This window comes from Chionomys nivalis, chromosome 18 (assembly GCF_950005125.1).
Source record: "Chionomys nivalis chromosome 18, mChiNiv1.1, whole genome shotgun sequence".
NCBI classification, from domain to species: Eukaryota; Metazoa; Chordata; class Mammalia; order Rodentia; family Cricetidae; genus Chionomys; species Chionomys nivalis.
Window position 1 is genome coordinate 10918051 of NC_080103.1, and position 13103 is coordinate 10931153.

Below are 13103 nucleotides of genomic sequence, written 5' to 3' on the forward strand. Positions count from 1 at the left end.
CCTATATATCTATACAGACATTGAACTTCAATCTTAATGCAAACACCTTTACCATTTTTTTCCTGCACAATATGTAAAATTACACACATCACATAGCATATATGTGGGCCGCATGGTAGTTTGGTGCCTGTGGAGATCAGAAAAAGGAGGAGGACCCCCAGGATCTGGAGTTAAATAGGTGTGAGCCTCCATGTGGGTGATGGGAATCGGACCTGGATCCTCAACAAAAACAGTCAGTGCTCTTAACCAAACACCTAACTCTTTAACTGTTTATTATAAAGGCTGTTTCCCCTCTGTGTAGCGCTGGCTGTCCTGTGACTCACTATGCAGACCAGGCTGGCCTGGATCTTAGAGATCTGCCTGTCTCTGTCTCCTGAGTGCTAGGATGAAAGATGTACATCCAGAGGACTCTGAAGAATATAAATGTTTATACAGCAGTGAAGGGCAACTCTAAAAATAGCTGAAAGTTTATTTGTGTATTTATCACAATTGAAATAATTGTGTGTGAGACAGGGTCTTGCTATGTAGCCCAGGCTAGTACCAATTTCCTGCCCCTGCAGCCATCACATTTTGTGTGCTAGGCTGACCTGCCCGCAGTCCCACAATCAGACTCATTTTCAAGGAGCACCTGGGGTGTATGGTGAAGCAAACATCACACAAGACAGACTTGACACTTATGGGGCCATGAGAACCCCATTTCTTCTGCAGGGTCTGAACACCCACTGAAAGGTAAAGTTTCAACTCAGGACCCTCAAGACTAAGTTCTTAGCACACAAGAGACTTATTTACCCCAGAGGAACAGAGGGCAGGAAGTAAGAACGAGATATAGGAGATAGGGGATGAGGGGGAAGGGACGGGAACAAAGGAAGGGGACAGGGAGATTTTTCTGGAGACACAAAGACCTGATTCTTGATACAGACGAGACAGACTTGGCATATAGGGAAATGATGATTTATGAATGTAAAATGGGAACCCCTATGTTAGGATGAGGTCTTTAATTTTAATTGGACAGGTTGATTTGATGAGCCAACGGGGGCTTGGATGACTGGACTTCAATAATTGATTGCTGGACCTTGGTGGGTGGTCAGGCTCAGAAGGAGGAAAAGGCCATGTAAGGGAATAGACCTTTTGGGGTTTTCTCCAACACCGGGAATGGAAACCAAACCTCACACACATTGGACTAACACTCTACCTCTGAGCTATAGCCCACCACTGACCCTGCACTAGCGAGGCTAAGGCAGGCGGTTAGAAGTTCAGAGCAGCAGGGCTACTCATCAAGACCATGTCTCACATGAAGACATAATAAAGAACACACAAATTCAGAGGAAGGCAGAGATGGAGACTGGTGGGATGTGACCTGAGACTCAGGCATCCACGTCCCAGATCCTGGAAGAGGCAGGAAGGAGCCTCCACTTGGACCCTCTGAAGAAAACAGTCTCCAGGATTTGGGACTTTCAGTTTCCAGAACCAGAAAATTCCATCCCTGCTGCTTTAAGCCATGTGGATTGTAGCCACTTACAACAACCCAACACCCACTTCTAGGTAGTACACGGTGTATTCTACATGCAGTGGTTCTGGGATTCTACCAAAAGTCCTGAAGGTCACTGTGCCCTTCTGTATCTCCCAGATGAACATGGTGAGAAGGTCTCTGTGGAGCCTCCCCAACAGGGCTAAGATCATTTCGTTCTTCCTTCCTGAGACCACTCTCGCCATCTGGGGGGTTAGGTACCCTGGAGACAGCACCCCTCCAAGACCGTGCTGGGCCACCCTAATTGTCAACTGCCACAAATTCTGTCACCCATCTGTACATCTCTCAAGGCAGATCTCTCTGCCTGGGGTCTCCCTGCCTGTGTCCTGAAAATCCAGTTTTCTCTCTTCCAACAGCTCCCATGTAGCACAGGCTGGCCTCCATCTCACCCTGCAGATAAGGATAAGCTGCAAGCTCTGATCTCCCTTTATTCCTGGATGTCAAGGCATGTTTACATGGTGCTGAAATGGAGCTTGGGGTTTAATGTCTCCTAGGGAAGCCCCCTCATCAAGTAAGCTCACATCCTGGTCTGCCTGTCTTCTTTGAACCAGAGTTTCTGTAGTCCAGGTTGGTCTGGAACTCCTGATCTTCCTATGCTGTTACCCCCAACACAGGAATGACAGGCTTGTGTCTCACACAACTTCCTTCCGATCAATGAACTCCTCACCAGCATCCCAGGGTCTGGTATTGGGTCACTACCATGAGAATGTGGTCATGAGGGAGGTGAATGACACTAACCACCTGAGGTGCCATGCAAAGGTGCGTACCCACGGTCACACATTTATTAGGCAGTGTGTGATTATGTGCTGGTTTTCCTGTTTACGTGTGTTTGTGTGTGTATGTGTGTGTGTGTGTGCTTTTGTCTCCATCATAACGACTCCTCTAGATGGTGCACACTGACCTCTGGGTGGCACTATTTCCTCCTCAGTCTATTGATTCAAGGTTGGGGCCCTCATACTCTTTCTACGACTGTTTGTTTTCAATATCTGAAGCTCACCTGGGCTCAGTGGTTCCAGGTAGACCTGCCAAGAGCTACTCACATCCTCACTACCAACCTCATAGCTTGAGTGAGCTCTAGTGACATTCTGAGTGAAATTTTCATCACTTCCTATGCGTCTTCTCTTTGTTTTGAACCCTCCAATCTCTAAAAGTCTGAGGATCTGCACCAGTGCTTGTTCACTTCAGAGATCTCATCTGTTCTCCTCCCTTTATCCTGACCTCATTTCTAAGCATCCTTTGTTTCTCACGTTACTTGAGTGTGGATCTTAAGGAGAAAAAAAACCATCCCTGGGCAGTGGTTGGGAAGTGAGCTTTCAACTTCTCACATAACACGTGAGAAGCTGAGAGCTAGATTTCTGGATTTAGGAAGACAATGTGCATAAAGGCTTCCCGGTGGCCCCAGAGAGGCTCTTTAAATGGCACCTTAGCTTCAGGTCACTTTTGGGTGAAGTAGTTAGCAGGGGTTAATAGCTGTATCATATGACATCAGCAGTCCCCCACCTGGACATTCTACTGTATCCTGGAGAGCCTGGAATTCTGTGATGTCACCTGTGTTGTGGCAACGCCAACTGCCCTTGAGGCATTCGTTCAGTGTCTGTGTGGTTCACCCACAGCCATGCTGACACGACTGAACAGGCTGCTTGGAAGACAGGATGGAGAGCGCAGGGAGAGCAGAGAGAGGCACAGGGAAGATGGGCTTCAGTCTCTGAGTCACACATCAAGAAATAAACGGCTCTGGGGAAAGCACAGTGAGTCCTGGGCAGGGGACAGAGATTCCTGAAGGATGAAGGCTTCAGTTGATCCTTTCAGGAGTGGGACTCAGGAGGTGGGAGTTTCTGGGAAGCGATGGTTCTCTTCTACTTTTCTGAGTTACTAAAGAGCAGACCCAGAGTCGAGGAATTGTGATGGTGTGTTTGGCAGAGAGCCAGGGATGGTCAAGGCTTCAACTGCTGTGGTGAGGGCCCTCTGCTTTCCCTCAACCTCTGCGTGAGAAGCACAGAGGGACCACAGTGGTTCCCGTCCAGCCCTGCCCTTCACTGTCACTGGATTTCTTCTGCTTGTGTGTCACTAAAAAGAGGGAGAGTAACGTCCCCCAGACAAGCTCCCAAATAAATCGCACACAGAGGCTTCTTTCTTCTGAATGCCTGCCCTTAGCTTGGCGTGTTTCTTGTCAGCTCTTCATGACTTAAATTATCCCGACGACCTTTTGCCTCTGGGCTTTTATCTTTCTCTTCTATAAATCTTACACTCACTTTTACTCCATGGCTGCTGAGTGAGTTGGTGAATGGTCACCTGAGTCCTCCTCTCTTGTTCTTGGGGTGCTCCTTATTCTCCTATCGAGGTTCACATTCTCCGTATACTCTCTGCCTGCTGGTGCCTCCTATCCCTGCTTCTGTCTCACTATAGGCTGTCCATCTCTTTATTAGGACCATCCGGGTGTTTTGATAGGCACAGTAACACAGCTTCACAAAGTTAAACAAATGCAGCATAAATAAAGTCCCACACCTGAAAAAGAATATTTCCCAACATCGATGGACATATCTAGCAATGGTGATTGGGAATGGAGACATGCCTTATGGGTCCCAACATGAGGATAGTTGTTCTGCTCTTTGGGGTCTTCAGTGGGTTCCATGCATTCCCTCTTCCTCAGGCCTCTTTTAGGGACTTAACATGGTTTCTCATGGCCCTGTACCATCTAACTGTACAAATTCACTGATGTTTGTCTACCTACAGGGAGTACTGGAAAGGCACGGACCTCAGCCTCCCTCACTGAGCAGGAGCAGCAGATGAACAAGGTCGATGAACTGACCCTTCAGCTTCAGATGATGACCAATGAAAGGAATGAACTTCGTGCAGTCCTGGCCACTTATACCAACAACGATGTGAACAACAGGTAGTCATTATGTCCAGATCTCTGGTGACTGTCTTGACCCTCCTGTGTCAACCCCAGCATTCCTCATGTCACTTGAGGCTGCACCTCCAAGGTGTCCTCCTGCTCAAAGTGCTTTTCCTGAGTGCACCTGAGAGGCAGAACTGAAGCCTGGGTAGGAGTGAGATGGGGATGCAGGCTGTTCTGCTTCCTCCCAATGAAAAGCAGAGCCTGTGGCCTGAGTCACATTCTATGGATGGGGCAGCAGTGTGTGAGCTCACAACACACATTTCAAAGAGGCCTGGACAGGTGTTGGCTTGTGGGAGTTTCTGGGTGCTGAGTTCACTGGGAGTCTTTGTATTTGACTGGGGGATTTCTAGCTGGTTGCTCTGGGAGTTGGTCCTGGTCCTATTGTTCCATCTCAGTGTGTGACTTGAAGGCCTTGATCTCATCCCGGCACCTCTCTGTCTTTGTTCGTTGTACTCTGAAATAATGCGACCTACCTGCATGTCTCTGGCATCCTAATTGTGTATGGGTTTATGTGTGTGAAGGGCTAATGGGCCCAAACTTTGCCAATATGGCAGGGGCAGATTTTACCCTTTTCACTTCCCTCTCCCTTGGTAAACATTAAATTGAATTCCTAAAATTTGTTCACAAGGTTCATACCCTTACATAGCCACTGATTCATTCCTGAAACCAAACACCAATATCCAGCATTTAAAATTCATTATTTGGCTATTCTGGCTTTGCTGTCCAATCAGCTCTCACCAACTCATCCTAGCACAGACTTCCCCTATTCTCCTTAAAAACCCACAGTTGAAAAAACACCCATTGCTTGTGCTCAGCTATTGCCTGATACAGAGGAAGTCCCCCCGCCCCCGAATTCCATGATTGCTCTTATGAGTCAATAAATTTTCTTTGTGCTGTGGTGTCTGGGTGTGTTCTGGACTGTCTCTGAGGGGTTCCCTTACAGTGTGTGTGTGTCACCCAGACCCTGTGAGTCAGAGATTGGTAGCGGGGCTGAGGATTTGTCTGTCTCAGCGTCTCAGGTGATATAGTGCTGAGGCCCTGGAGTCCCACTTTGAGCATCCCTGCCCTCATTCTTTGTGCTCACCTTGGTGACCGAATGGAATTCCCTGGGGAGTTTATAAAGTCACTGTGCTGTACGGTCTCCTCCATGGAAATCCTGATTATGAGTTCTGGGCATCCTTGTGATAACGGAACACAGAATATACATTTTTTTTTTCTGAAGACAGGAGACATGACATCGCAGGTTTCAGGTAGACCCAGACACATACCACAGACTCCTGGGACATCTTATAAAAAGCTAGTTTGTTACTTCAGGCCTACTGAGGAAGCTCATGTAGCTCTGTCTGTCTCCCATTTGATGCTCTGCCTTTCTGGCCCTGGGGCAGCTTAGCAAGTCTAATAACATCAACAGGTCCTAGTACCAAGATTCAGGATGTGACACCCAGTGGACTAGGAATATCCAAGACACAGCCTTAGTTCATATGTCAATGGGGTTCTGATGACTGTGTTCATGGGGTTCTTTGTTCCTGGACCCATGCTCTACCACAGGCTGAATTCTGAGCTTGAGGAGCTGAATATGGATCATCAGAAGGAGATGTCAGAGCTGGAGAATTTCCCCAAGGAAATTAATGAGGCCTCTTCCAGGTGCAAGGAGCTGACTGAGACCAACTCCTACAGGTGAGTGTCTGATTGGATGGGACCCCACACCTGGGAAGGACAGCTGCTGCACTTGTTTCATTTTTAACGAAAGTGAGGGCTGTGCTTCTAGCTTGTTTACCTTGTACTTGTCCTCCCAGACTGATTTCTCCCAAGTGCAAGGAGTCTGAGAGCCCCTCCCAACATTGTCCTGTGAGCTTCCAGAGCTTCATGATAGAAAACATGGTTTGCACCATGAATGGTGTCTGGGACTCAGACAGGGGCTTACAGAGCCTGTTGCTATGGGACACAGATGTGGAATGTATTCCTCTTGGGTCCTCTGTCCTCTCAGACCATGTTTGCTCTATACCTGATGATTTTCTCCCAATACCATGATCAGTGTAGGACCGGTGTGTGTTTGGGTGCAGAATCCTGTTCTCAGAGGTACAGCACCTTGTGATACTGGCATGGCTAATGTGGGCTGCAGTCTGGGGCTGTCTGAGGACATGGGACCTTGCAGGGAAGGTGGTATTAGTAGGTATGAGTGGCAGATAGGGGTGGACTGGAGCTCATCATTGTGATGGTTAAGCACCCTCCCTCCACAGCCGGCTTCTAAGGGAAAGGACAGAGATGAAGGAAACAGTGGCCATGTTGAGAGAGGACAACAGAAAGCTGCAGCAGGAGCAGATCTTCCTGCAAGAGTCGTGTGAGGAGACAAAGAGGCTCTGTGAGGAGGCCCTTGAGAAGATCTGTGACTTCTTGACAAAGCAGCAGCAGGTAAGCTGAGGCAGCAGGAGCAAGCTGCCCACCTATCTAACCGCACACACACATATGTACACCGTCATGTAACCGTCCACTCAGTTACCCAGCTGACCACCTCCATTCCATCTAAGAGTTCATTTCTGGGATCCTTCACAAATCTTCCTGGAGAGTTCACCTCTTGGAAGAAACAAGCTGACTGGAAAACAAACCATCCTGCTCTGGTAGAAGCTGCAGGTCTTTGAGGGAGATTGGTAAATCACATATCACACTCCTACATGTCAGTACGGTAGGAAAGGTTCTATGCTGGGAGTCACTTAGGGTGAATCACAGAGCTTTGAGTGAGTGAGTGAGTGAGTGAGGACAAGAGCCTGTGGATCATTTGCTTGCTTGAACACAATATTTTTGTTCTGCTTAAGCTACCAGGCCAGAGCCCTTTGGATCTCCTGTCTCCTCACAGATAGAGCTTCCCATCTTTTTCTGTCTCGTCATATGCTAACTGGGTTGTTTGGTAAGGAAGAGAAAGGACTTAGTGTTTTCTATCAATTTTTACAGATTTTTACTACTTTGGAATTAATGAGTTTTGTAATAAAAAAATTTAATCCCCAGAGCTATTTTGAAAGTAAAAAGTAGACTTCTTTCCTTTCACCGAACTAAGGTAACCGCCCAGCAAATGTCTGGTTTGTCTCATTGGCCTCACAACACAGAACCTGCAGTCCATGTCTTTGCTGACATTGTGATGCTCACTCTGTCATGCGCATGGTTATGTCTTAGTACAGATCCCTCATAGCTGTGCAGAGTGCTGATTTCAGAACAACACTGTGCTGACCTCACTGGGCTCCTACTGGCTTCTCTGGGGCTATTTTCTTATTATATGCTCTGTGTTATGGTCCAAAGTTGTTGGGTCATGACCATGATGGGTCACTCTCATTCTCTAGTGCTATCAAGGTCTTCTCTGGAGGAGCCTGCGTAAGGTTCCTTAGGAAACTGGAATGGGTCAGCTTAGAGCTATCAGGAGGCTTCATGTGCAGCCTCTTCCTTTGGGACTTGGTCATTTGTGGTCAAGTTCAGGTGTGCAGAGGTTTTCACACCTGAATGATCAGTAAGTCTTGATATGAAGAACTTTCCTGGAAGGGGAAAGAAGTTCAGACGAGGGCAGAAACCTGACTGAGTCTAAGAGCACTGAGAGACAGCACTGAGGACCGCTGCCTCCCCCTGCAGCAGGAAAGGTGCTGCAACACTCTAGTCTTTTCCTCTGCTTTTCTGGGTTCAGGAGGTGTGTGTGTGTGTGTGTGTGTGTGTGTGTGCATGTGTTGTGTTTTTATGTATCTTTGTGGGTTTCAGAATATGTGTTTGAGACAATATATGTATGTTCACTTATGGAATGATGGACAACTTTAAGGATGATGGAGACCAGTGTTAATAGAAAATACTGTTCCTGCTGTGGTTAGCATTAATTTGCATCAGCCATAAAGCACACGGAGCTGCCAATCTTTTGGCATGTCCACACAGCCACCTAGAACAAAGGACCACAATACTGAACAAACTATAAGATTTTCAGGTTTTTGTAGAGGCATAAATATTCATCTGCAAAGAAAACCTTTGCAGAAAACCAAGGTAATGCAGGACATGGAGGTGAGAAAGAGGCTGCTGAGGCAAATCAAGGTGCCTGAGAGCAGGAAAGCCCAGTTGAGGATGTGTGTCCTTCTGTGCTCTGGGGGAAAGGTGACTGCCCACTAACGACTTCTGCATCCTGTTTTGTTCTCCTCACCATTGCCTGCCGCCATTTTCCTTTCACCCTTGTCCAAACTTGACTCGGTTAACTTTGTCCCTGGATCTTGGCCTTGATTTTATCATTTAAGAGATGCTGAACTGCAGAGGTGTCTCCCCCAGCAGAAGTCCCATAGCCATGCTGAGCTGTGAGAACAGGCTGTCTACTGCAGCCCACTCAGGCTCATCATCGTCTGAAGCACTCACTGCATGTTGTGTCTGCAGTACTGAAAAGCTGCTTTCATTCCAAGCTTCTGTACACTGAGATAAAGTTGGCCTGATGGGGGCTGGGAGAAATGAGGACCCTCAGATATTGCTAGGATGGAAAATTGTGTGAGAAGCCCTGTGAGAAGCTATGTATAATTTTTCAGAAACTTGAATTGCAGTCTCTAAATGATGCAGTAATCTCAAAATGAGAATTAAGGGTCACAGAGAATCTAGGGGACACCTGGTTTATAGAAGTATTCCTCAGAGCAACCCAAACCAGAAAATATTCAAATGCACTTCATTGATGAGTAAACATTCAATGAAGTCAAGCCCTTCATGGAATACTGTTAAGCATGAAGCAATAATGCACTCATTAGGCCGTGATTCAGTCTTTTTCTGTTACTTAGACAAATTCCTGACATAATCATTTTACTGGATGCAAAGATTTATTTGAATTTTGGTTTTAGAGATTTTCTGGTTTTCTTGAACTCATTTGGCCGAAAATGAGGTAACCTGTGGTTTAGAGAGTTCTTTTGGAGGAAGCTGCCCTCCTGGAGCCACGGGAAAGCACTGAGTGAGAACAAGGGGTTGGTCCACCATCAGGCAGTGGTCCTGGACCACGGAACTAAGCCTTTAGTACAGACTGGAAAACTTGTATGCAAGCTTAGATAACTGATCAAGGAACCCTGGCATTCACCATTTGTGGCCTGGGTGTACAAGGCAAGCACTACATTGACTGCTCTGCCCACTGTGTTCTTCTCCCATGGACCAGGCAGGCATGTGGTGCATAGATACACAGGCAGGCAAAACCCCCACACTTATAAAGTAGAAATAGAATGTAAACTTATCAAAACAGAGCCAAAGTACAGAATCCTCACCGCATCACCACATCCCTGTGCCTGGTTTGGAATACGGGGGAAGAGGGTGTGGGCTAATGGAAGTTAACTCTCTTCTTTATAGGATCCCAGGTGATCTCTTCTTCCATTAGTGTTAGCTAGGAACTACACATGAGGATGCAATGCAGTGTGCTTGTATGTGAGCATCCATGTACTTGTGATTATCAGGATTGTATAAACGCATTTGTTTGTGTTTGTGTACATGAGTGCAGACAACCCTGACCTAAGAACACAATCTTCTGATGAATAGGAACATCAAAGACTGGAGAAACACCTTCGATTCCTAAGGAAGCAGAAGGAACTGGTTACCCAGCTAAGGGACTTGGCAGGAAAGCAGCAGAATCACTTCACTGAGTCCCAGACGAGGTAGGAGCACAGACTGACAGAAGCAGTTGTAGGCTAGTGGATCCTCTGTTTTGGGGTCTCTGACCTGTTTGGGTTTAGTCTGTTTGGCAAGGCTCCCACCCACATCCAGGAAAAAAATACCACAGAATATTGATTTGGTTAAAAACGGGAACTTTTGTCCAGGAAACCATATGCTTGGTTATTAGTCTTCTGTAGATTGTGTCCCTTCTTCTCTTGTGAGAAGCGGGAGGTCAATTGTGAAGGACAGTGTGTCCTCTGCCACTTTATTTTCCTTCAGGAACATCACATTTAGAGATAAGTTTCTAATCTTCTTGCTGACCTGGATGCAGCCCATCCTGCTGATTGCAGGCTCACTGCAGGGTTCATCAGTTTTCTGTGAGAAGATTTACTCTGGCCATAAACAGATTAAATCCAGCCTAGGGTTGCTCTTACACTTTCCCTTGGGGAATCAGTCAGTGAGCTCAGCTAAAAGGTGCTGATGGATTGTCTGGCTGGTGGGGGCTCAGACGCTGACATGGCAGGGCCCCACCAGGCCTCTGTCCCAGCTTCCTTTCTCCTCTAGGTTTGAACATCTCCAGCATGAACTGGAACAGACCACAGCCCAGGAGGAGAGCCTGCTACAGCAGGAGTGCCATGTGCCAGGCAAGTGAGCCACCATTAAGCCCCATTCCCACCAACAGGGGATTCACGGTGTGGGTTTCCTTCCTTGACTTTTCTTTACTAGGGGTGAAAAGACCCTGATTTTGTTCTTGCCTGTGCCCCAGAGAGACTTTTTCTACTTCTTCTCTGACAGCACCTCGTAAAAGTACTGAGAAGCCTGAGGGAAACCAGAGACACCTTGAAGACATGACATTCTACACTCCAGGATCCAGGCCTCCTCTGAAAAAGCCATGTCCCTTTCTGCTGTGAGCACCACATTGAAGCAAATATCAATCAATCATTAGAGGATCCAACCACAATCTGATCAACCGCTGTTGGCTCACGATTTCCAGAGAAAAAACTACATCAGAAATAAGCTCGAGATACAGAGGACACTCCACAGATTACTCAGAGGCCCAACATCCATCACCAAGTGGCCCCAGTGTGGGCAAAACAATATGGAGGGAGATACTTGGGTGAACTAGAGTCATTCTGTCTGCTACTGTCAAGGGCTTTGGCTAGCTGACTTCATATGTGATGTGGAATCTGACAAGGAAGACCTTGTCACACTGCTATCCAGACAGACCACACCCAAAAGCCCAAGATTCTCTCTCTAGTGCAGGGCTGACGCTGACCCCTTATCACGCACAAGTGTTGGTGATGAATATTCCCTACAGAGACTAATGCACTTCCTCGTATCTCATGTTATTGATTTGCTTTTTCTAAAGAATATTCCAAGGGAAAGTGGGAATTTTAATTTTGTTTGTTGGTTGTTTTGTTATGTTTTAGATTGTTTTGTTTTGGTTTGGTTTATATCTCGGGATATCTGTGCATTACTTTTATGGTTTTCTTCATTTTACTGTAAGTTTTTGTTATATTTTGTTATTTCTTTTATTATTTCCATTGTTTTAGTAATTTGCTAAGGCTATACACTGTCTGTAATGACCGCTGTTTTGAAGAACCCATAGAATACAATGAATGTTCTATGAATAAAAAACAGTTTTCAACTTTTCATCTTAAGACTCATTTTAGTCAGGTGAGCTGTCATACTACTGTAAACACACAACTCACAGGCATGCATCTGTATCAGCAATTTTTCAGGCAATTTGGAATACACAATGGTTTTCCCGCCATGGTCTACACAGGCAGATGGCACCTTGGATATGGATACGGATGGCATGGCCTGCTCCTTGTATTCCCACTAGTCTACAGAAAATTAGACATATTGCATCCCTGAGGTCATATATTTCCCTACCATTAAAATGTGGTACACACACTGTACAACATGTTCATGACATCATCATGAAGAGCAAACTGAAGGGAAACACAACTAACTGTAGCCGGAAGATTTTTGTGTTCTGCCCGGTCCATGACTGCTTATAAAGTATACTCTGAGGCTTAATATGAAGTAAAATTATTCAGCCAATGACTCAGATTATTACTATCTAGTTCTTACTTTAACCCATTTCGATTAATGTGTGTGTGTTGCCACATGGCTATGATTTACCACTAATTCTCTGACATCCCACTCCTCTGGTGGCTACATGACATCTCCTGGACTCTGCCTTCCTTCTCTCTGAATCCCTGTTAGGATTTGCATAGCTGTATTCTGCCTGACCTTTGGCCAAATAAGCCTCTTTATTAACAAATGCTAGTAAAACATATTCACAACATACGAGGGGCATCTGACATCACACATCTACATTGTTCGTGGCCTATCAGGAAACGAGGACATTCAACAAAGAAATGTACAAAAGAAATCAGGAAATGCAAAGCAATCTGCCTCTGGTTTTCTTGAAATGTGAGTGATATGCAAAAGTGATAACCACACAGTAGAAATAATGTCCTTCATGACAAGTTGGGTCATTTTGTGATGCTTTTATTTCTACATGCAATTCCCTCGGTGGCCAGATGAAGGCAGTGGTTTTCATCTAGAAAGCACATTTAAGAGGTTTGTTTGCTGTCCTGTGTGTCTTCTTAGACAGCCAAAAGAGCTCTTAATGCATGAGCCATCTCTCCAGTCCCTGCACATGACTTTGTCCTCCCAGTCCTATGTGCTCTATTAATGGATTGGATCAGCTCCAACCAAAGACAGAAGTTTCTTGAGACCTGTAGGGACGGGTCCATGAAGCAGGCATGCTAATTGTCTTAGGCTGCCACACATCCATTCAGGGCTCACATAGGTTCCGAACCCAGCCCGAGCATTGCTGACTGTGTGATTGGAATGGATTTCTTCACCTCTTATCTAGGTTGTAATACAGGTTAGGACTGTCTAATCAAATGCAGAATTTTAGAAGACACTACTAGGGGTAGAGGTGGGGTAAGAAACCCCTTTTGATATTCTAAGTAAGCAATATTATGAGGAGACTTATGACTAGCTGGAGTAAAAGGAGCCTGTATCAGG